Genomic DNA, 23,507 nt, shown 5'->3' on the forward strand with positions numbered 1-23,507 from the left:
TTGTCTGTTGTCTTTTGGTGGTCCCAAAGTCTTTGTTTCTTTCTCCCTCCCCACCCCCCTTTTTTTCTTCCTTTTTTCTTTTCCTATCGAGTAGTGTCTTTCAATCTTGCTGGGTGATTTGGCACCATTTATTCATTAGTGCAAAGGGCTTCTCTCTTTAGAAAATAAATATATTATGGCCTAAGGAGAGTGTTAGAGGTAGGCCCAGCGAGGGGATGGCAGAAAGCCTGGGGGTGGGTCGAAGTGATGGCTGAATACCATCCAGCAAGGCAGAGTGATGTTGAAAAAGGTCCAGAAGTACCAGGGAGAAGGGGCGGTGGAGGGGCATGCGCATGGAAAGAGCAATGAGTGCAGAAACAAAATGATTCGTTTCTTTTTTTGGTGAAAACACCGTTAACCTCAAATCGCCTGTTAACCTCAAATCTCTTTCCTGTTGAAAAGATAATGTCCTGTAGTTAAGTCTTTCATTGCTAGAGTGTGGTGAGGCAGGAAGCTTGCTGATTCAGGCTGCAGGTGGCTTGGTAAAGCAACAGAGGGCAGGAGACAAGCAGTTGGTCTTTCTTTGAAACTAGAGGAGGTACCAGTTTGGTGGTTGGCACTGCATTTGCAAGGTATTGTTGGCTGAGTCTCCTCTGTGATCTCCCCTGGGGCAAAAGCTTCTTCTGCTTGGGGTGCTTTCAACAGAAAATCTCCCCGTGTGAGGTGACCTTCTTTTGGGTAATTTCATACAATCTGTGGGGATTTTGAATTGATTGTGAAATCTCTATATTGTACCTGCTTACTCTTTTTCCCGAGAGAGAGCAGTAGAAGGAATAAGAAGTTGCTAGAGTATGGGTGTGTGTGTGTGTGTGTGTGTGTGTGTGTGTGTGTGTGTGTGTAAAAACTTCCTGTCACCTCCTTTTCCCAAACTCCAGAGCAGTAATGACAAAATCTGGGCACAAAACCGATGGGGGAGAGAGACTTGTTTCTGGAAAATTTCTCTCCAACCAGAGCAGAAAATCCTATGCAATGAAACCAACATAAACCAAATCATGTAAAAGCAATAAGAAGAGAGCTCCTGTGGTGGGCAGAATTCTAAAATGACCCTCAAAAACCAAGCCCAGGTATAATTCCCTCTCCTTGAGTGTGGGTAGAGCTGGTAACTTGCTTTTAACCAATGGCATTTGGCAAAGGTGATGGGGCTATCATTCCCATGATTACGTTACCTCATAGGGCAATGATGAAGACATTGGACAGGTGTAATTAAAGTCCCTGGTCAGTTGACTTTAATCAAAAAGGAGCTATCCTAAGTGGGCCTGACATAATTGGGTGAGCTCTTAAATGAGGGTCTAGAGGTCAGACACAGAAGTAGTCAGAGAGACTCTTCTACTGGCCTTGAAACAGCAATGTTGAAATGCCATGTTATAGAGAGGGCCACATGGCAGAAATCTGTAGTGGTTTTTAGGAGCTGAGGTCCTCAATCTTACAACTGCAAGGACTGAATTCTGCCAACAACCAGTGACCCTGGACAGAGAACCCAGCTAATCCATGGTCTCCTGATACATGGAAATCGTGCGATGATAAATCTGTTATTTTGAGCTTCTAAGTTTGTGGTAATTTGTTTGGCAGCAATAGGAAATGATACAAATCCTGTGTTTTTCAAATGAAATCTCAACAAGTCTTCAGGATGACATTTACTTCAAGACTTTATTGTCACTAACCTAAATTGGAGCCACAATTATTCTCTTCTTCAATCACTACCTGCCATGACTCTCTGGGAACCACCTCTTAGGAAGCTCTGTCATTAAGGGCTTCCTGTGAGCTTGCTTCTGGGGATTGCAGCAAGATAAATAAAATAAAGAGATGCTTTTCTTCCGGTCTCATTTTGTGAGAGTATGGTATGCAAATTCTCATGTACATTGGGCAAAACCCTGTTGTGGGTTTTGAGTTGTCTCAGCAGTGGTTTGGTGAGGGAGCACGCAGGAGAAGGCATTTTTGGGACCGCTGACGCCTGCCAGTATGTAAATCATGCAGCAACATGCAAATGACTTCTCAGGTCTGCAATTCTTTCTTCTCGGCCTTCACAGACATTGCCTGGGAGTTAAAAAGCCTCTCATAGTTTGCTGCTATTTAGCCCATTTTTGTTAGCATGTTTGTGTGCTTGGAAAATGTGATTTTGTAGTTTAAGCTGTAGAATTTTGTGGGAATGCAAGACCCAGCACGGAGTTGGCTGCATATTTCATTGCACTGGACTGGGCTGTACTAGAGGTGTCTATGGTGCTGGTTTTCCCAGTGAATACGGCACCCTCACCTTATTCATCTTGACATTATTAGACTCAGCACTGAGCACCGTGATGGTGTTTAATGAATAAAACCTCTTCTTTTACGGAAAGAAAATCAAGGGATCCCCCCAGGAAGGGATTCATGTTCTTGTCCAAGGTCATGTAGCTTGTTAGTGGCAGAGCTGGTTCTGGAACACCAGCCTTCTGAATTCTGATGCCTTTCCACTTCAGCCCCCAGTCACTGCACAAGGCTTACTGTGCCAAGGTGGTCAGAGCAGAGAGGACACTAGGTCAGCATCCTCCTCCAAATTCCATCCCAGTTCCCGTCCACTCTGCCTCCATCAGGCAGCTCTTAGCTCCGTTTCTGTGCTGTGCACATGTTTCCTGATGGCCTCCCTGCCCAATTCCCTCTAGTGCAGTTTTCAGCTTCACACTTCATGAATTTTATTCACAATCGATAAATAAACCTATTATCATCAGGGTTTTGTATTCTCATCATATATCGTCATCTGTCATAAACCATTTCATGCAGGAGTCTGGTTCATTCAGCATATCCCACTCATCTTTATTTCTGAGTCAGTGACTGAGAGAGACAAACTAGAAGTGTAAATCCAAGAATTCAGTTTTTGCTCAATAACAGAATGTCTAAAGATAAAAGTCATATTTAGGCAGTATTATATTGGAGGTTAGTACCAGGGGAGAAAAAGTCATTACCTTGTCAGACTCTCTGTACTTATTAGAAGCGACAAAGTATTTTGTTTTTCCATTCAAATGTGACGGATCTGACAGAAAAGTGGCTTTTCATTAGGGTGTGCTTGGAAAATGCTAGCGGCTTCTGGCCATCTCTGCCAGTTTTGTAGGTGGTGGCATTTGATCAGAGTGCAGCTTTGGGTTGGCAGATAAGCTGGAATCACAGTTACATTTCAAAGTCTACTTTGAGGGAGAAGCTAAATGATACTCTGTGACTAAGTAGGAACCCCACAGTCTTTAAGAGTAGCAAATATTTTTCATAGATTCTCCATTCGGAGAGGCAAACACTCCATGACTGGGATGGTTTATAGTCAAGGAATTTTAATTGAAGTGTTAACAACTAAGAATCTAAATCACAGTAGATAGTTCTTAAACAACCCTTGGACAAGTGGTGGTGAACTCTGCAATGTTTTCCAACCCTTTACACATAAAAATACTAATAGATAATGGCAATATTTACAGTATCCTGGGGGGGAACTGACAGTCTGAGCTGGTGGCCATCCGCAACACACAACTCTGAGAAGGAATGACTGTGGAGACCTCCAGCTTGTTTAGGTTCCAGATGTTCTGAGCTTTTCCTGCGTCCCATTAATCAATACAGAAGAAAGGTCTTTTGAATGGCATGCTCTGCTTCCTAGAAAAACTTCATAGAGCTAATGTGATATGTGGAGGTCTGTTCTGAAGGCCTCAAGAGGGTTCTCTGGTAAAATCCAAATCAAAACAAGGGTGAAGGTGGCACCCCTTCTGTTTACTTAAATTTGTGGATCTTATCATCTAAGTAGCTTGAAGCTCATGTAGAGGTAGCCGAACACATCTAAATATCCCAGGGTTCTACAAACAAGTCATGACTATAACAGAAAATCAGGGTTGAGAGAGGTATTGAATATCTTATTACTTTGACATATACTGTAATTAACATTTATTGAGAACTTATGTGCCAGGACCTTATGAAAAGCTGTGCATGTTTTATCTCACTTGGTGCTCACAACAACTTGGTGAGCTAAGAACTTTATTTTCCCCACTTTACAGAGGAAGAAACTGAGGCTTTGAGAAGTTAAGTCACTAAGCTAGAAAGTGGGACAGTTGACTCTAAAAGCACAGACAGACTCCAACGCTCATGATCAGGATGTTTATGCTGTGTAGTTTCTGGAACACCCAGTGAAGGATGTTGGACCTGCTCCTGGGAGGAGTCTTATGCATGAACATGATTTTTTGTTTTGTTTAATAATAAACCTGAAAACTATTCCTCTTCTTGTGTCTGTTGCTCACTTTTCCTGCCTTTCTCTGCCTTGGGCAAATTACTTACCCTTTGTACCTTAATACTTTATACAATAGGGACAGTGATGCCGTGTTTGTCACAAGGCAGGAGTCTTTCATCCTGTGAGATACACAATGATTTTAGAACAGTTGTTTTAATGTTTTAATATTGAATTGTGAGTGTTCTCAAAATATAATAAAGGAGAGTTAGTATTTTCTTAGTATTCATGGCCAAGAGGCATTACATTTATTGAATTTTTTTCAGTCCAATAACCATCTCTAGTCATTAAAGAACATAATATGTGACTAGAGACTGCCAGGTCCACTGAGATTCCCCCAAGAGAAATGTTATCTTAGGAGAAAATATCTTAGCAGCTGACGAAAGAATTCCTTTGTAGGGCCAGGCTGTATGGAAAAGAATATTGATAAGCCTACTTCAGGGGAAGCAAGACTTAGGCCTCCTTTTCTCCAGAAAGGAGAAAGGAGGCAAGACAGAATCTGGATCTCTGGAATCTCTTCCTCGAATCTGCGTTTGAAGCCCAACACCAACACTTACAAGTGGTAGACCTTGGGCAATTTATTTCATTTCTTTATGCTTTAGTTTTCTCATCTATGAAGTTGGAATAATGAGAATTTTAACTGTTGACTGTTGTTATGAAGCTATGAGGTGTGATAAAATAATATGGTGAATGTTTAAATAAAAAATATTTATTACATAAAAGACACATTGCCATTAGTCCCCCCTCAAAATACCCCCTCCCCCCACTTTGAACACGCTTATCCCACGGTTCTTGCCACTTTATGAAGCAGTACTGGAAGTCCTCTTTCGTGAGTGTCTTTCTTTGTGCTGTCACGGCTGCCTTGATGTCCTGAATAATTTTGATTTTAGAAAAGAGCCAGAAGTCATATGGTGCCAGATCTGGTGAATAAGATGGATGAGGATACACGATTTTTATTTGACAGAAATTGCCATGTACCAGAAGTGATGTATGACAGAGCATTGTCACGATGGAAGATGATTTAGGGCACACTTTAAAACACACCTTTTCTCAACCATAGCTCACACCGGACTTACTGCACTGAACAAGTTGAAACTTGTCACACACTGTTACTAAGGTTTGATGCGCCACTTCCCATATTGAAGATCCCTGTGTTTCCGTTGGATGGCACTCGGCAGCAATATTCACTGTATTCTGTGATCACAACAGAAAGGCTCCGTGTCACACATCACTTCTGGTATACAGCAATTTCTGTCAAATAAAAACTTTACGGTGTATCCTCATCCACCTATTCACTGGATCTGGCACCGTGTGATTTCTGGCTCTTCCCCAAAGTCCAAATGATCATGAAAGGTAAATGTTTTGAATTGATTCAGGACATTGAGGCAGCCATGACAGGGCAAATAAAGACACTCATGAAAGAGGATTTCCAGAACTGCTTCAGAAAGTGACAAGAAAGATGGGATAAGTATGTTTGAAGCAAGAGGGAGTATTTTGAGACGGACTAATGGCAATGTGTCTTTTACTGTAATAATTTGTTTTTTAATTTAAACATTTACTGTAGTTTTTGATCATGCCTCATAAATAAGGTAGTATGAATGTAGCTCTTATCTTGTGCGTAGTGTCAAACAGAGGTGGGAGTATTCTAACCCTGATGGCTAATAGTGAGATGAAAAGGGTCTTCGGGGAGAACAATAATGGGAACTGTTTTGTTGTATAGAATATCTTCTCACTGGTCTCTCGAATAACCTTGCTATATATTTTTTGAAATAAAAAACATAGAAAAGGAGATATGACATCATAAAAATGGCGGCGTGAGGTGAGCCTCTTGAAATCTCCCCTGGAATTTATAACAAATTGAACAACCATAACTCCACAAAGGACTCCCTGCACAGCAGACAGGCAAGACTAAGAGGCACACTACTGAAATCATCTAAATGTGGACAAATTGTGGGAGTGGGGGAGGAGGGAAGGGAGAAGTGAGGAGACGGAGCCCCACGGGCGCAGGACGCAGACCTAGCTCAGTGCTTCGAGCTCGCTGCATCCTGGAACTACCGCAGCTGCGGGAGAGGGAAGAGCTCGGACTGCTAGGGCTCCACTTATGGCCCACCGGGCTGAGGGGGCAGCATATAACACGGCTGAATCCAACACTCACGGCAGAGACCTCCGAGAAAAGACTGAGGGAAGAAGGCTGAAAACGGTGGTGTAAGCCCTCACTGCCAAGCAGAGAACGGAAGCCTTAGGCATTGAGACTAGCTGCCCCCTCCCTATTCTCCCAGAGCTCTCCCCGCCCCCACCTGCCCGGTGCTAGAAGTGGAACAGTAGCAGAGTCAGATCAAAAGAACAGAATATTTGCTGTTCTGAGAAATGTGGACTGCAGACACAGATTCATAGCCCACTAGTTCCGGCAAAGGGGAGGGAGCTGTGGAAGCGGACCCGCTGTGGTGGTGGTCGCGGCCATTGCTCTGGGACACCTCTCACAACTCACCCCTCCCCTGGCCCCACCTATCTGGGCAGATCCCTACAGGAGTAAACATAACTGCTGAAACATACGGGCTCTGAATCTGGTGCAGGAAGAGCTTTGGCACCTCAGAAGCTCTCCACATCCCCCCATGGAGGTGGTGCCGTATGACCAAGGCCAACTGTTCACACAGGAGAAGCCTGAATTCCAGGGAATCCCTCCATTGTGTGAGAAGCCATAATAGTGCAGAGAAAATATAACACTACAGTTTGAGAGAGAATAAAAGGCTGCAGTCAGAGGGAAAATAAAACATTCTACCAACACCTACTGGAAAACAAAAGAAAGACCTCTTTCTATAAACCTATTGCAGAACCCACTCCTGTAGATGTCTAGGAAGAGAAATAATAAATCATTAATTGCCATGAATAACCAAGACAACAAGACAGCTATGGAAGAAAATGAAACGTCTCCAGAAAATGAACTTAAAGACATGGAAATATGTGACTTAAATGACAGAGAATTCAAGATTGCTGTTCTTAAAAAACTCAACAAGATGCAAGAAAGCAGAGACAAGCAGTTTAATGAACTCAGAAACACAATCAAAGAACAAAATGAGAATTTTACCAAAGAGATTGAAATTTTAAAAAAGAACCAAATAGAATTTCTGGAGATTAAGAACTCAATAAGAGAAATGAAAAATGAAATAGCCAGCTTAGGTAATAGAGTTGACCAGATGGAGGACAGAATCAGTGACGTCGAAGATAGAAATCTGGAAATGACATGGATGGAAGAAGAAAGGGACTTGAGACTTAAAAGACATGAAAGAACTCTACAAGAACTTTCTGACTCCATCAGAAAGAGCAATATAAGAATAATGGGCATACCAGTAGGAGAAGAAAGAGTGAAGGGAACAGAGAATACATTCAAACAAATCGGCAATGAGAACTTCCCAAACTTGTGGAAAGAACTGGATCCTTGAATCCAAGAAGCAATAGAACACCTAATTACCTTAATCCCAACAGGCCTTCTCCAAGGCACATTGTATTGAAGCTGTCTAAAAACAATGACAAAGAAAGAATCCTCAAGGCAGCCAGGGAAAAGAAGACAGTAACCTACAAAGAAAAGCCCATTAGATTATCATCAGATTTTTCAGCAGAAACTCTACAAGCCAGGAGGGAGTGGAACCAAATATTCAAACTATTGAAAGAGAGAAATTATGAGCCAAGAATACCCAGCAAAGATATCCTTTATATCTGAAGGAGGAATAAAGACCTTCCTAGACATATAGAAGCTGAGGGAATTTTCTAACACACGACCTGCATTACAAGAAATACTGAAGGAGGCTAGTCGACCAGCATCAATAGGGATAATTTGTGGCAACCAAAACATAAAAGGTGGGAGAGTAAAGGCCTGAACTGGAATGTGGACATGGAGAAAGTAAGCATGCTGAAGAAAATGGAATACTCTAAATATGAAACTTTCTTTTACATAAACTTAATGGTAACCACTCAAAAAAAAAAATCCAGAACTGAAATATATAACATAATAAAAGAAGAAACAGAGGGAAAAATCATAGAATACCTCCACACAGAAATAATAGACAAAAAAAAAAAAAGGCAAAGAAACAATGGAGACACAGTCTTACCAGAAAACCAAAGATAGAATAATAGGAAATCCTCACATATCAATAATCACCCTAAATGTAAGTGGACTGAACTCACCAATAAAAAGGCACAGAGTAACAGATTGAATCAAAAAAAACTAAACCCAACCATATGCTGCCTCCAAGAGACACATCTCAGCTACATGGACTAACGTAGACTCCAAGTGAAAGGTTGAAAACTGACACTCCAAGCAAATGGTATCCAGAGAAAATCAGGTGTAGCCATAATGATATCAGATGAAACAGAGTTAAGGATAAAAAAGGTAACAAGAGACAAAGATGGACATTTCATAATGGTAAAGGGACTATGCAACAAGAAGACATAACAGTCATCAATATTTATGCCCCCAATCAGGGAGCACCGAAATATACCAAGCAACTACTAACAGAACTAAAGGGAGAAACTGACCAAAACACAATTATACTAGGGGACCTAAATATATCATTGAAAGCTATAGATAGATCATCCAAACAGAAAACAAATAAAGAAATATCAGCCCTAAATGACACATTAGATGAAATAGACATAAATGACATTTATAGAGCACTTCATCCTAGAACATCACACTATACATTTCTTTTTATGTACATGGAACAATCTCAAGGGTAGACCATATATTGGGACATAAAGCTAGCCTTCAGCAAATTTAAGAAGATTGAAACCATACCAAGCATATTCTCTGATCACAAGTCTTTCAAATTGGATATCAACTGCAAAAAGGAAGCAGGAAAACCCACAAATATGTGAAGATTAAACAACACACTTTTAAAGAACGACTGGGTCAAGGAAGAAATTAGAGGAGAGATCAAAAGATACATAGAAACAAATGACAATGAAAGTACATCCTACCAAAATTTTGGGGATATAGTGAAAGCAGTTTTAAGAGGGAAATTTATATCATTACAGGCCTATCTCAAGAAACAAGAAAAATCCCAGATAAATAATGTCACATTACACCTTAAAGAACTAGAAAAAGAAGATCCAATGAAACCCAAGGTCAGCAGAAGAAAGGAAATAATAAAAACAGAGCAGAACTAAATGAAATGGAGAACAAAAAGACAATAGAAAAATTAATGTGACAAAGAGCTGGTTCTTTGAAAAGATTAACAAAATTGACAAACCCTTGGCTAGACTCACTAAGATAAGTAGAGAAACGACAGTAATAAACAAAATCAGAAATGAAAAAGGGGAAGTTATCACTGATGCCACAGAAATACAAAGGATCATCCAAGAATACTATGAAGAACTATATGCCACCAAATTCAATAACCTAGAAGAAATGGACAAGTTCTTAGAAACATATAGCCTTCCAAGGCTGAATCATGAAGAACTGGAAAATATAAATAGACTGAGCACCAGTAAGGAAATTGAATCAGTCATCCTAAACCTTCCCAAAAGCAAAAGTCTGGGACCAGATGGCTTCACTGGTGAATTCTACCAAACCTTCAAAGAGGATCTAATACCTGTCCTACTCAAACCCTTCCAAAAAATTGAAGAAGAGACAGTACTCCCTAACTCATTTTATGAGGCCAACATTAATTACCCTGATACAAAAACCTGGTAAGGATAACACAAAAAAAGAAAACTACAGATCAATATCTCTGATGAATACTGTTGCAAAAATCCTAAACAAAATTCTAGCAAATCGAATGCAACAATGCATTAAAAAGATTATTCATCACGACCAAGTGGGGTTCATCCCCGGAGCACAAGGATGGTTCCACATCCGCAAATCCATCAATGTGATACATCACATAAACAAAATAAAGGACAAAAATCATATGATTATATCAATTGATGCAGAAAAAGCATTTGACAAGATACGACATCCATTAATGATTAAAACACTTAATAAAATGGGTATAGAAGGAAAATACCTTAACATAATAAAGGTCATAAATGACAAACACTCAGCTAAAATCATAATTAATGGTGAAAAACTGAAGCCCTTTGCTCTATGTTCAGGAACACGACAGGGTTGTCCCCTATCACGTCTGCTTTTCAACATAGTGTTGGAAGTCCTCGCCAGAGCAATCAGGCAAGAGAAAGAAATAAAAGGCATCCAAATTGGGAATGAAGAAGTTAAATTGTCACTCTTTGCAGATGATATGATTCTTTATATAGAAAACCCTAAAGACTCCACCAAAATGCTTTTAAAAACAATAAATGAATACAGTAAAGTTGCTGGTTACAAAATCAATGTACAAAAGTTCATTGCATTCCTATATACTAACAATGAAATCTCAGAAAAAGAAATAAAAAAACAACTCCTTTTGCGATTACAACAAAAAGAATAAAATACCTAGGAATAAACTTAACAAAGGATGTGAAAGACCTATATGCTGAAAACCACAAGACATTTTTACAAGAAATTGAAGAAGGCACAAAGAAATGGAAAGACATTCCGTGCTCATGGATTGGAAGAATCAACATAGTTAAAATGGCCATATTACCCAAAGCAATATACAGATTTAATGCAATCCCCATCAAAATCCCAATGGCATTTTTTAAAGAAATAGAACAAAAAATCAGATATGTGTGGAACCACAAAAGACCCAGAATAGTCAAAGCAATCCTAAGGAAAAAGAACAATACTGGAGGTATCACACTCCCTGACTTTAGCTTGTACTACAGGGCAACAATAATCAAAACAGCATGGTATTGGCCAAAAAATAGACATACAGACCAATGGAATAGAATTGAGAACCCAAAAAGAAACCCACATAAATATGGACAGATAATTTTTGACAAAGAAGCTAAAAACATATGGAGAAAAGACAGCCTCTTCAATAAATGGTGCTGGGAGAATAGGAAAGCCATGGGCAAAAGAATGAAACTACACTGCTATCTGTCACCATGTACCAAAATTAATTCAAAATGGATCACAGACCTAAGCATAAGACCTGAAACAATAAACTGCATAGAAGAAAACATAGGTACTAAATTTATGGACCTTGGGTTTAAAGAGCATTTTATGAATTTGACTTCAAAGGCAAGGGAAGTGAAAACTGAAATAAATGAATGGGAGTATATCAAACTTAAAAGCTTCTGCACAGCAAAAGAAACCATCGACAAAATAAAGAGGTAACCAACTGAATGGGAGAAGAGTGTTGCAAACAGCGGCTCTGATCAGGGGCTAATATCCAAAATATGCACGGAACTCAACAACAATAAAACAAACAACCCAATTGAAAAAATGGGCAGAGGACCTGAAGAGACATTTCTCCAAAGAGGACATACAAATGGCAAATAGACATATGAAAAAATGCTCAACACCACTAGTCATCAGAGAAATGCAAATAAAAACCACAATGAGATATCACCTCACCCCAGTCAGAATGGCTATCATCAACAAGACAAATAGTAACAAGTGTTGGAGAGGCTGTGGAGAAAAAGGAACTCTCATACACTGTTGGTGGGAATGCAGACTGGTGCAGCCATTATGGAAGGCAGTGTGGAGGTTCCTCAAAAAATTACGAATAGAATTACCATATGACCCAGCAATCCCTCTCCTGGGTATCTACCCAAAAAATCTGAAAACATTTATCTATAAAGACATGTGTGCTCTAATGTTCATTGCAGATTTATTTACGGTGGCCAAGACATGGAAACAATCTAAATGTCCATCGATAGACAAATGATAAAGAAGTTGTGGTATATATACACTGTGGAATACCATTCGGCGGTAAGGAAAAATGAAATAGTACCATATGTGACAACATGGATGAATCTTGAGATTACAATACTAAGTGAAATAAATCAGACAGAAAAAGTAGAGAACCATATGATTTCACTGACATGTGGTATATAAAACTGAAAACAACAAAAGAACGAGACAAATGAAGGAACAAAATCTCATAGACATAGACAATAGTTTAGGGGTTACCAGAGGGTAAGGGGGAAAGGGGACTCTAGAATAGGGTAAACAGGGTCTAATATATGGTGATGGAGAGAGAACTGACTCTGGGTGGTAAACACACAATGTGAGATATAGATAATGTATTACAGAATTGTACACCTGAAATCTATGTAACTTTACTAACAATTGTCACCCCAATAAACTTTAATTTAAAAAAACCCAAAAATAAACATAGAAAGGGAAAAAAGCAATTATCTACCTTTTCACCAGTAGTGTTTTGGCCTATTTGCTTGCAGTTATTTTGGAAAGGCAAGAGGGGGGCAGCTGGAGAAAGAATATTATTCCTATTTTTAAAAATATTATGGGTTCCTTATAAAGAATTCAATAAGGCAGAAAATGTAAGGATAAAATTTAAGTCACCTCAAATTCGCCTTTGTAGGTGTACTATTCTTAAGAGGAGGCAAACTCCTGATATCTGTGTGTGTGTGTGTGTGTGTGTGTGTGTACGCACGCGCGTGCTCGTGTAGGTGCTCACGCACGGTGTGGGGGGCGGATAAATAAAACAGGTGAAATGTTTATAACTTTGAATTTTGATGATAGGTGTTTGGGAGTTTACTTTGGGGATTGTGTGAAAATTTCCAAAAGATTTAAAAAAAAGAAAAGCTTTAAAAAATGAAATAGTAATATGTGTACTCTTTTAAATGAAAACTTAACTCAAGTTTACTGAGTTTAATAGACGAAAATATGCAAGTAAAACTAAAGAAACATTGAAGTTTGAATAAATATTTTTGTACCACAATAGATACTATTTTCTGAAAGATGCCTGTAGTGTTTTAATTGGAATTCCATTATAGACACTCTCTACCTTTGAAAGAAAAGGATGTAAGCACTCTCATCTTTCTCTTCATCTCTGCTCCTATACGTCTCAATCTTTGTTAGTTACGATACGTTATTTTTTATTGTACAGATTAACAATAGTCACACTATCTTCAATATCAATAATTTCCATAACAGTATTAAATCAATATTGAAATGGAATCATTTTTCACCATTTGACCTTCTTAACATGACTTCTCTATTCTTGAATTAATTATGTTGCCACATCTCTTGATTGGTCGGATTTCGTGATCATAAAGCTGTTTCAAGAAGCTGCTTGTGTGTTCCTTCATTTCTTTCGTATGTCAAAATGTCTGCCCTTTGCACCCAGATGAAGTACCGGCTGGCTATTTCTAAGTTACAAGTTCTTTCCATCAGAATGTGTAGACATTGCTTCAATGTCCTCTGGCACTGAAATTTGAAGCCAACTGATTGTTTCCTTCCTTTTTGAAGTGATTTTGATTTGTCTGTCTCAGTCAAAATAATTGATGCTAAATTAATTATTGTATTTATTTTTTATCCTTGGAGTTCAATAATGTAACTAGGATTTATTTCACTTCGAACTTTCAGCATCATATATTCCCAGAACATGATCCCCGTAGCTTTAGTTTTTTGTTTTAGGAGAGTCCTCTTATATCTTTGAACCTATGTTTGTTTCATTGGGGGAGGAGGGCTGTAGGTCAGGAATCCTGATTATCCTTATGTCAAATTGTCTTTTTATGTATTCTATATTTACCAGCTTTTCATTAATTTCTTTATGTTTGTATTTTGTGCATTTATTGTATTTATTTTTAGTCATTCCTATGTGTTAGTAATGAATTTTCAGAATACTAATTTTGTTCCTTGCTTTTCTAATTTTTGTACTTTAAAATAATGTTGCTTCAGCTCTCAATTAGTTTTCTTTAAGTTACCATCTACTTTTACACCTCAATCTAGTATTTGATCCTTGAATTCTTGATGGCCAAAGTTCTAATTTAGTTACTTTATGGTACAATACACCTTTTGTTTGTTTGTTTTACTGTAATTTGTGTGCACAATTTCTATACTGGCTTATTTTTATTTGCTTGTCTTACATCTTGCTCATGTTTGAGGAGCTTGATCTAGATTTTCTGTTTGCTCTAATAGAGTTCAGATGACATTTTAACTTTCTCCCCATAGTATCCCAAACCAATTTGTTTTTCCTCTAAGCTACAGCAAAAGACTGAGTTTCTACTTTTCTGTAATGTGAGAAAATGGTAGGATCTTGGGTTTAGGTTGGGGGTGGAAAAGAGTGAGAGCTCATTTAAGAGTTAAGTAGTAAGTAGTGTTTGTTTGACTCTCTGGGCCCTCTTCTGAGGTTTTTTTGTGTTCTCTATCAGGTTCACTACACATCACTGGTGGTATGTTTAACATCTTTTCAATAGTATATGTTGCCCTTGATGCCTCACTTTGGCTCAGGTCTGCCCTGTCATTCACTTCTTCGCGTCATACATTTTCCCCAGCAGTAGTTTCTGTCAGGAGAGGAAAAAGTTAATGTTAACGACTCAGTTTGCTTCTCTCCAGAGAATTCTCAATATTTTGTTAAAATTAACAGTTTAAATTCTTAGAGAAGAGGATGAGAGATCGCTCAGAAATGGATTAGTGTGGAGCTCTTTTTGTTTCAAAGTGTTATGTGTTGAAGCTTGTCGAGTTAGATTAGGATCCTTTTGTATTTAGTTGCTGTCGACTTTTTTGGGAGAGGGGGCCATATGTTTTATTTTATTTTATTTTATTTTAGTATCAAGGGACAAAAATTCAGTAGGAACTTTCAGTCTGCCATCCTAATATGACCCTAAGTAATTTTTCAGTAATTCGACATGGCTCACTATTAGTTTGGTTTGAATAGAATTTCATTTTAAGAAGGCTGAAGATGAGGAGGCGATAACTGACACCTGAGTTACGGTGACGTTGTACCTGAATCTGTAGGCCTAAAATGTTAGTTATTTAAAATTATTTCAACACATGACTATTGAACAATGCCCATTTAAAAGTGCTTGGGAACAAAATATGTTGACCAAACAGCAATTTCTTATGAATGGGAAAATCATATTTTTGTTTGATAAATTTAAGGAATTTTTTGTCTCAAAACATCCAGACCTTATTATCTAGAAGGGAAACTGACATAATTAGTAAATATTTAGAAACATCGAAGTCAAACCAGAAATCACTTTTGAACCTGTATTTCAGTCAGGTTTGTGTCTTCCACAAGACAATGTCAAGGTGACTGGTTTTGGGAGGCTGTAGCACTTTTCCTAGAACTAAGAAGTGAGGGAAGTAGAGTTACACGGCAAGGTCAATTGCAGAGGTGTGCTGTCACCTAGAAGAGGCAGATTGGTATCAAGGCTTGCAAGATGTAACCTCGTATGCATGTATAAATGTATTAACATATTTAAAGAAATAATGTGTCCAAAGCAGAGGGCTTGGTCTGCTGTAGGAAGCAGAGAAAAAAGAAAATCACCAAGGATCCCATACCAGCTCTTTTATCCCATACCAGCTCTGTCCCTAGGAGTAGCATAATTCACTGTCAAACTTCCAGAATTCCATTCCCACAGGCAAGACTGTATTGTGAGCCTAATGTTAAAACATGAACTTCATTTGATTTCCCTTTTTCTGATTCCATGTCCTCACGGCAATTTACTAGTTCCAGTGAAGGTCTGCTCATGTAGAGAGAGAATACAGATTTTTAAACATTTCTGAGTCTTTCACAGTGATTTCTCATGGTAATGAGTGGCTTCAATTACCATTTGGTATTCCATGACTACAGGGAGAAAAAGAGATTGTTATTCCAACCTGAATACTTCCAGTCTGTGTGACAATTCTCTCACTTTAAATTAATATATTGCCAGCCTGATGCCTTCCTCAGGTCTTCTGTACATTTTAGTTAGCATGAGTCAGTATTTTCAGGTCTGATCACCCCTGGATATTGACAATTGAGTCACACTTCTCCTAGATCACTCCGATACTATTGCCATCTTCCATCCCTCTCTATTTCTGTATCAAACTTGGTTACATGTTTGGTTAATTCATCTGTATTAAAATGTGTTAAGACCAGCTAGAATTGTAAATACCTCTGGAAAAAATTTATGAAAATTTTTTTTTGGATCTCATTTGTCTTTGCTTCATTGTTTTGAAACAAGAAGAGTAGCATGGGGAAACTGCAACAGTTTCTTGCAATCATCTTGCAAAGGTCACTGGCAAAGGTCATTTTTATGATAAGGACCTATGTCTCCTCATTTTAAGTGTGATGTTCTTTCTACTAAATTTCCTGTCCAAACTAATGGTACTGAGGCAAGGGTTACTGTGTGAAACAATGGGGCTAGCATGGGGCAGAAGTCTGGAGAGGACCCAAAGGTGAAATTGCTCTTCTGTTCATTTGCTCAGGCATTTCAAATGCTTGTCCCTCTTATGGTTTTGCTTGTCCCATAATGACTAGGTCTTTTGAAAAGCCAGATAATGTGATAAAAAGCACAGAAAAAAGGGTTGAGGAATCAACATTTGAGCCATTTCAGAATGCTGAGGAGATTTTATTCAAAGCTGTGTGCTTTAACAAACCTACTTAATAAACATTGTGTTTATTTTGCATAAACATAATCCCAGTTATGGAATTACAGAAGAAGACTTGTTATCTAACAAAATGAAGACTGATAGTTTAATCAAAAAGTTTGGCTGAAAGATGGAATTTATTTTAAAAAAAAAAACATAGAAAACCCAATGTATATGTCCCTATGATATTTCATATTAAGTTAAGACATCTAAATGTATTCATTTACATTTTGATATGGATTCCAGGTTTTTGTTTGTTTGTTTTTGTGTTTTTTCTTAGTGCAAGTTTATCAATTATAGTCCTGCATCATTTTTCTTGTATAAATGACATCCAAAATATACCACATTCATTGTCCAAATTTTAGTTTATTTAAAGAGAGGTGTAAATTTATAGGTGTGTCTGTCACAATATGAATGCGAATCCATCTAAATTTTTATTTTTTCCCCCTTAATGTTCTACAGTCATCACATCAAATTTTTAAAGTGACTCTCCTTTGTGAAATCAACTTTATAAAACACTCATCCTAATTCTCATAGAAACAACAATTTTCTTTCTTTTCATTCTCATAGTTGCATATTTATATGAAGTTAAATAAGATACACTGTTATAATAACAAGCACAATAAGTTTGTATAAATTCTACTGACTCTTGATAAACAGAAATTGTCATTCATAGTCTCAGAGTAATCCAACAGTGGTAAGAATGCATCATGCCATCAAGATGGGGATTAGCCATCAAGAATGGAGCCTATCAGTGAATCCAGCTGGTCTGCTTGCTAGATAAGAGAACTTCTCCTCTATGGGCCTTAGGAGTCATCTGGCCCAAACTTACCTCACTCTAGAGTCCACAGTTGGACTCCAGAACAGTGAAGTGATCTGAAGCAGGTCAGAGAGTAAGACAGCTAGTATTAATGTCTCTGTTTCCTGACTCTTAGCCCAATACTTGATATTTAGTACTTGGTGTTTGTGGTGATTCATTTTAAATATTGAGATATAACTGACCTATAACACTGTATTAGTTTAATATGTACAACATAATTATTTGATATGTGTATATATTGTGAAATGATAGCCATAATAAATTTACTTAGTATCCATCACCTCATATAGTTACAAATATTGTGTGTGTGTGATGAGAACTTTTAAGACCAACTCTCTGAACGATTTTCAAATATACAATACAGTGTTAACGAAATATAGTCACCATGCTGTACATTACAACCCAGAACTTACTTATCTTATAACTGGGAGTTTGTGCCTTTTCATCACCTTCACCCATTTTCCCCATCCTCCATCCCAACCTGTGACAACAACAAATCTATGTTCTATGTTTTGTGAGTTCAGTTTTTAAAAGAGTCCTCATATAAGTGAGGTCTTATGGTATTTGTCTCCCTCTGTCTGACTTATTTCACATAGCATAGTACACTCAAGGTCCATCCATGTTGCCGCAAATGCAGGATTTCCTTCTTTTTTAAGGCTGACTAATACTCCACTGTATACATATACCACATTTTCTTTATCCATTCATCCATTGATTGACAGATTGTTTCCATATATTGGCTATTGCAAATAATGCTGCAGTGAAAATGGGGGTGCGGTATCTTTTCAAGTTTGTTATATTGTTTTCTTTGGATAAATACCAAAAAGGAGAATTGTTTGATCACATGGTAGTATCATTTTTAATTTTTTGAGAAACTTCCACACTGTTTTCCATAGTGGCTGAACCAATGTACATTCCCATCTACAGTTCACGTGGATTCTCTTTTTTCCACATCCTCCCCAATGCTTGTTATTTCTTGTCTTTGTGATAATAGCCATTCTTACAGGTGTGAGGTGATACCTCATTGTAGTTTTGATTTATGTTTCCCTAATGATTAGTGATGCTGAGCACCTTTTCATGTACCTGTTGGATATCTACATGCCTTCTTTGGAAAAAACATCTATTTGGAACTTCTACCTTTTTTCAATCAAATTATTATATTTTTGCTGTTGAATTGCATGATTTCTTTGTGTATTTTGGATAATAACCCCTTATCAGATATATGATTTGCAAATATTTTATTCCAATTAATTTCCAAACATTTGGTGATTTTTCTAGTTATATTTTATATTATGGTGAAAGAACATAATGAATCTAAACATTTCAGTCCTTAGAAATTTGTTGAAACTTGCTAAAGTCCAGTTTGTGATCAATTTTATAAATGTTCTATATGAACTTGAAACGTTAAGTGTTTCAATTATCAAGTGCAGTGTTCTCTATATATGCACATAAGGTCAAATTTTAAAATTATGTTCAAATCACTTATGCACTTGTATATTGTTTTATTCCTGCTATTCTTTCAATTTCTAAGAGAGGTATGTTTAATCTTCCAACATGATTGTAGATATGAGTTTGTAGTATTGAAAATTTTGGCTTTATAAATGCTTAGGCTGTGTTATGTGGGCATACAAATATAATGTTTTAAATATCTGCTGAATCAAATATCTTATCAAGAAACCATCTTTATTTTCAGTATTGCTTTTTTTTTTTGGTCTTAAAATCTCTATTTTACAAAGTATTTACAAGAAAAAAATAGGTACTATGGCTTTCAGAAATAATTTCCTCCTTCAAATCCCCTTCCACATCAAAACAAACAAACAAGCCATAGCATGTGGTTAAAGAAAAATAAAGTTTTGGAACCAGGGAGACCTGGTTCCACCACTCATTAGTTATGAGATGGAACACGTCACCTAACTTCGCTGAATCTCAGCTTCTTAATCTGTAAGATAGTGATACCATATTTGAGTCATAAGGATGCAGTGAGAGAATGAATATAAAGTGTTTACCATAGTACCTGGCATATGGTAAATGGTATCTGTGATTATCTTCTTGTGATGATCTGATGTTTTCTTTGTAGATGTCCTCAGGATTTTCAGTTCTGCACATTAGGCAATGTTCAAAGCACCCAGCTCAGGGTGGGCCATGTCTCTAGGGGCTGCTTAGTAGCATAATTTTGGGTTCTCATTACTAGTCCAACTTTCATTAAGAAGGTTTCCCAATTTCATTCGTGTCAGGCATCACTGTTCCCATAAACCTTCTCACTGTAATGTGATAGTAAAGTTCATTTGGGGAATTTCCTGATTCATTCTATGAGTTGTTCACTCTAGAGGCCTTTTGATCTTTTCTTGGCATTGTGACCATGCCTGGTGTTCAAGAACAGTTCAGATGCTTGTGAGATAAATGGTTTCACAGAAGGTATCACCTTGCAACAAATGGGATGTAGAACTTCCATGTATTGTCTGTGCAGCCAGAATTTGTTCTGTTTTTGACTGAAGTACTTCTCCTTTCCTGTGAGAATCTTTCTCTCTTTGGATATGTGAAGTTAGCTAGAATCCTCACTTGTCAACATTTGCTAAAGAGTTAAAGGACTTCATTGCATCTCTCTTCTAATGTTGAAGCTTCTAGTTTTTACCACATTTGATTTCTCATGCTTTTCCTTCCTTGTGCTAGAATATGTAAGGAGCAATGCAGGTCTAAAAGTGGTCTTTAGGAAAGCACTAGGGAACCTTTAGTGATGACCAGCCAGTAGCTAATGAATCTGATAGGATAGATACATCAGTTAAGAATTGAATTCAGTAGCAAAGTAAGCTCCTCTCACCCAATAACATGGCTTAAACAAGATAGTTAATTGAATTGATGGTAGTCCCTGGATGGCATGGTATGGTCCTCGGAGAGTTAAGCTCTGACCTCCTATCCTGGTCCATGGCTTCCATCTTTACAATCACTTCATGATCCTAGATATGAAGTGATCCTAATAACTGACTGCTGGAACTCCAGTTATTAAGTCTGAGTTACAGGCTAGAATAAAGAGAAAGGAGAACCAGAAAGGTGCTGTTCCAATATATCAACTTTCGTGGAAGTGCCCACCCTGTGCTCAGATCTCATTGACTAGAACTTTATCATATGGCTATATCTAGCTGCAAGAGAGACTGACAGGGTGCCTAGCTAAGATTTTAGACTCTGTTACCAAGAAGAAAAAGGAGAATGGATTTGAGTAGTCAACCAACAGTGTTTGTTACAATGGCTTAACCAGGGTTGGTGATTCCATATGACTCAACCCCAGTCTCGTTAGGTTTGGGATCAAACTCATCCTTTCTCTGTGGAATAAAGCCTCAATTACATACTTCATTACTCTCTCTCTCTTAGGATGAGGTTTCTTTTAAAAGTATAGGCGATTGTACAAAAGCAACTGTGAATTATCAGACGGTCATGTCAAACAAAATCAATTAATTTCTCTGGGGTGAAATGTCAGTGACAGTACACTGAGTCCTGCATACATACACAGTATCCTATGTCCATGCACAGTGTCTTGTCTGTGTAGTATTTGTTCCAGAGCCCAGGCTGTACAATAAATCCACGTGATGCACATAGGAAGAAGGCGACATGGTAAATTCCACAAGGGTAAGACTTTACTTCAAGTTTACTTGTTCAGTACTCATTTGACATGAGTGGTGAAGGGGTTGTAATTTTTCAAAGAAAGAGCATGCCAAACAGTGTCAATATATAACGTTGCTCCTTAAGAATGAAGCCTTTTTTGGTTTGTTTTCATTTCCTTCACTGCCAAATTTCTGGAAAAGGTAGTCATCAGTTGCTGTCATTGTTTGCCAAAATCATTTGACACGTGGGTCCTTAGCTAACTTTTGTGTAGCATTGGGTAATGATGATTATTCTCTGGCCTTCTTGGAACCCTTTCCTTTTCTGATTGCTGGGGCACACTTCTTTTTACCCCTCTGGCTTCTTACTTTTCTAGTTTCTGTCTTGGGCTTGTATTCCTCTGATCAATCCGTTGCATTCCCTAACACTCTGTTCTTGGCCCTTTTCTCATTCTCTATCTTCTCTCTTGTGCAATGTCCCTGAGACCTATGGCTCTGCCTACTAAATCCTTATGTCTCTGATACTATATCTTTAGAACAAATTTCTCTCCAGAGACATAGAACATTTTTTCAACTGCTCACTGGGCATTTCTACCTGAATTCCCCATAAGTACTTAAAACTTACTACGTCTATAATGGTGTTCTTCGATTCCTCCTGCTCACTGATTCTCTTAAACTTCTCATTTCTTCTATATTCTCTGTCTGTCTTGGTCAAAGACACCCACATACCCAAGCCAGAAACCCGGAGTTACCTTCCCCGCCCTTCTTCCACCTCCCCCCTCTCCACTCCGGTTCAAGCCACTGTTTCTCAGTCTAGTTGTGTAGGACACAGCTCCCTGGGCCTTGCTGGTATTATGAGCCTTGCCCTCCCCACCCCGGCTGAGGTCGTCGGTCGTTGGTCAGCCGCTCATAGCAGCTAAGGGCAGCTCTCGCTGGCTGCCGCCTGCTCACGATAGCTGCCGGCCACTCATGCTGGCCACCGGCAGCTCATGGCAGCACACAGTAGCCCACAGCAGCACATGGTAGCCCATGGCAGCACACAGCAGCCCATGCCAACATCTGGCTGCTCATGGCACCCCAGCTACAGGTAGAGCAGTTGTTCACAATCTTAGCAGTAGAGCGCGCAGCTCACTGCTGCTCGCCCATGTGGGAATTGAACTGATGACTTCGGCTTTAGGAGCATGGTGCGTCAACCACTTGAGCCACTGGGCTGGCCCCGGAATTATCTTTTACTCCTTTCTTCATCATCTCTCTCCAGATCCAACTAATCACCAAAACTTCTTCCTTGAGCCTCCCAAATCCACTCCTCTCCTTCCATTCCCTTCACTGTCCTCACTAATGCCCTCATCCTTTATCTAAGAGATATTACTACAACCACCTCCTAACTGCCTTTGTCTAATCAGGCTGTCCTTCAAATGGCCATCAGAATGACTTTCCAATACAAAAATTCTATTATGTTATTTCTCTGAATAAAATCCTTTAAACTTCCTGTCATCTATAGAATGCCCTTCAAACTCCTCAGCCTAACATGCAGGATAGGTCTCACAGGGCTGCTGCTTGTCTACAGTTAAGGTCTGACAATTAAGTTTGCGAACTCATCCTAGCAAAAGTGCTACATACTTCATTGCTGAATATCACTATAGTAACTTTTGAAGTACTCCCCTTGGGAAACTATGCACCAATGCCAGCACCTAGTCTACCCTCCAAAGAAATTGTGGAACTTTTTTCTGGAATGGCCATCAGAACTATCATCATATTACCCTTGATGTCCTGAATGTCATCAAAACGTCTTCCTTTCAGTATTTCCTTTATCTTTGGGTAAAGAAAGAAGTCATTGGGGGTCAGATAAGGGGAGTAGGGAGGGTGTTCCAATACAGTGATTTGTTTACTGGCTAAAAACTCCCTTACAGACAGTGCTGTGTGAGCTGGTACATTGTCGTGATGCAAGAGCCATGAATTGCTGGCAAAAATTCAGGTTGCCTAACTTTTTCACACAGCCTTTTCAGCGCTTCCAAATAGTAAACTTGGTTACCTGTTTGTCCAGTTGGTACAAATTCATAATGAATAATCCCTCTAGTATCAAATAAAGTTAGCAACATTGCTGCAACAAGTTTGGACACTTAATTGTCAGACATTGTATATGGCTCCTTTGTATGAACAAGAAAAAGATTCCTCTCCTGGACATACACAGCGCAGCAGATGCAGAAAGAGGGTTTGGAGAGCAGAGTGTGCCTTTACGTGAGAACAATGTACCCCTTTCTTTGGGAAGATGCAGTCCTGCATGAGGGCATAGGGGTTGGCTTGCAAAGCTTGGGCTAAATCCATGTCATGAACTTGTCAGCTGACCTCTACTCACGTCTACACACATTGCATGTAAATGTGGCCATACTCTAGCATGTTGAATTC

This window comes from Rhinolophus hipposideros (genome assembly GCF_964194185.1).
Source record: "Rhinolophus hipposideros genome assembly, chromosome: 5".
Lineage (NCBI taxonomy): Eukaryota > Metazoa > Chordata > Mammalia > Chiroptera > Rhinolophidae > Rhinolophus > Rhinolophus hipposideros.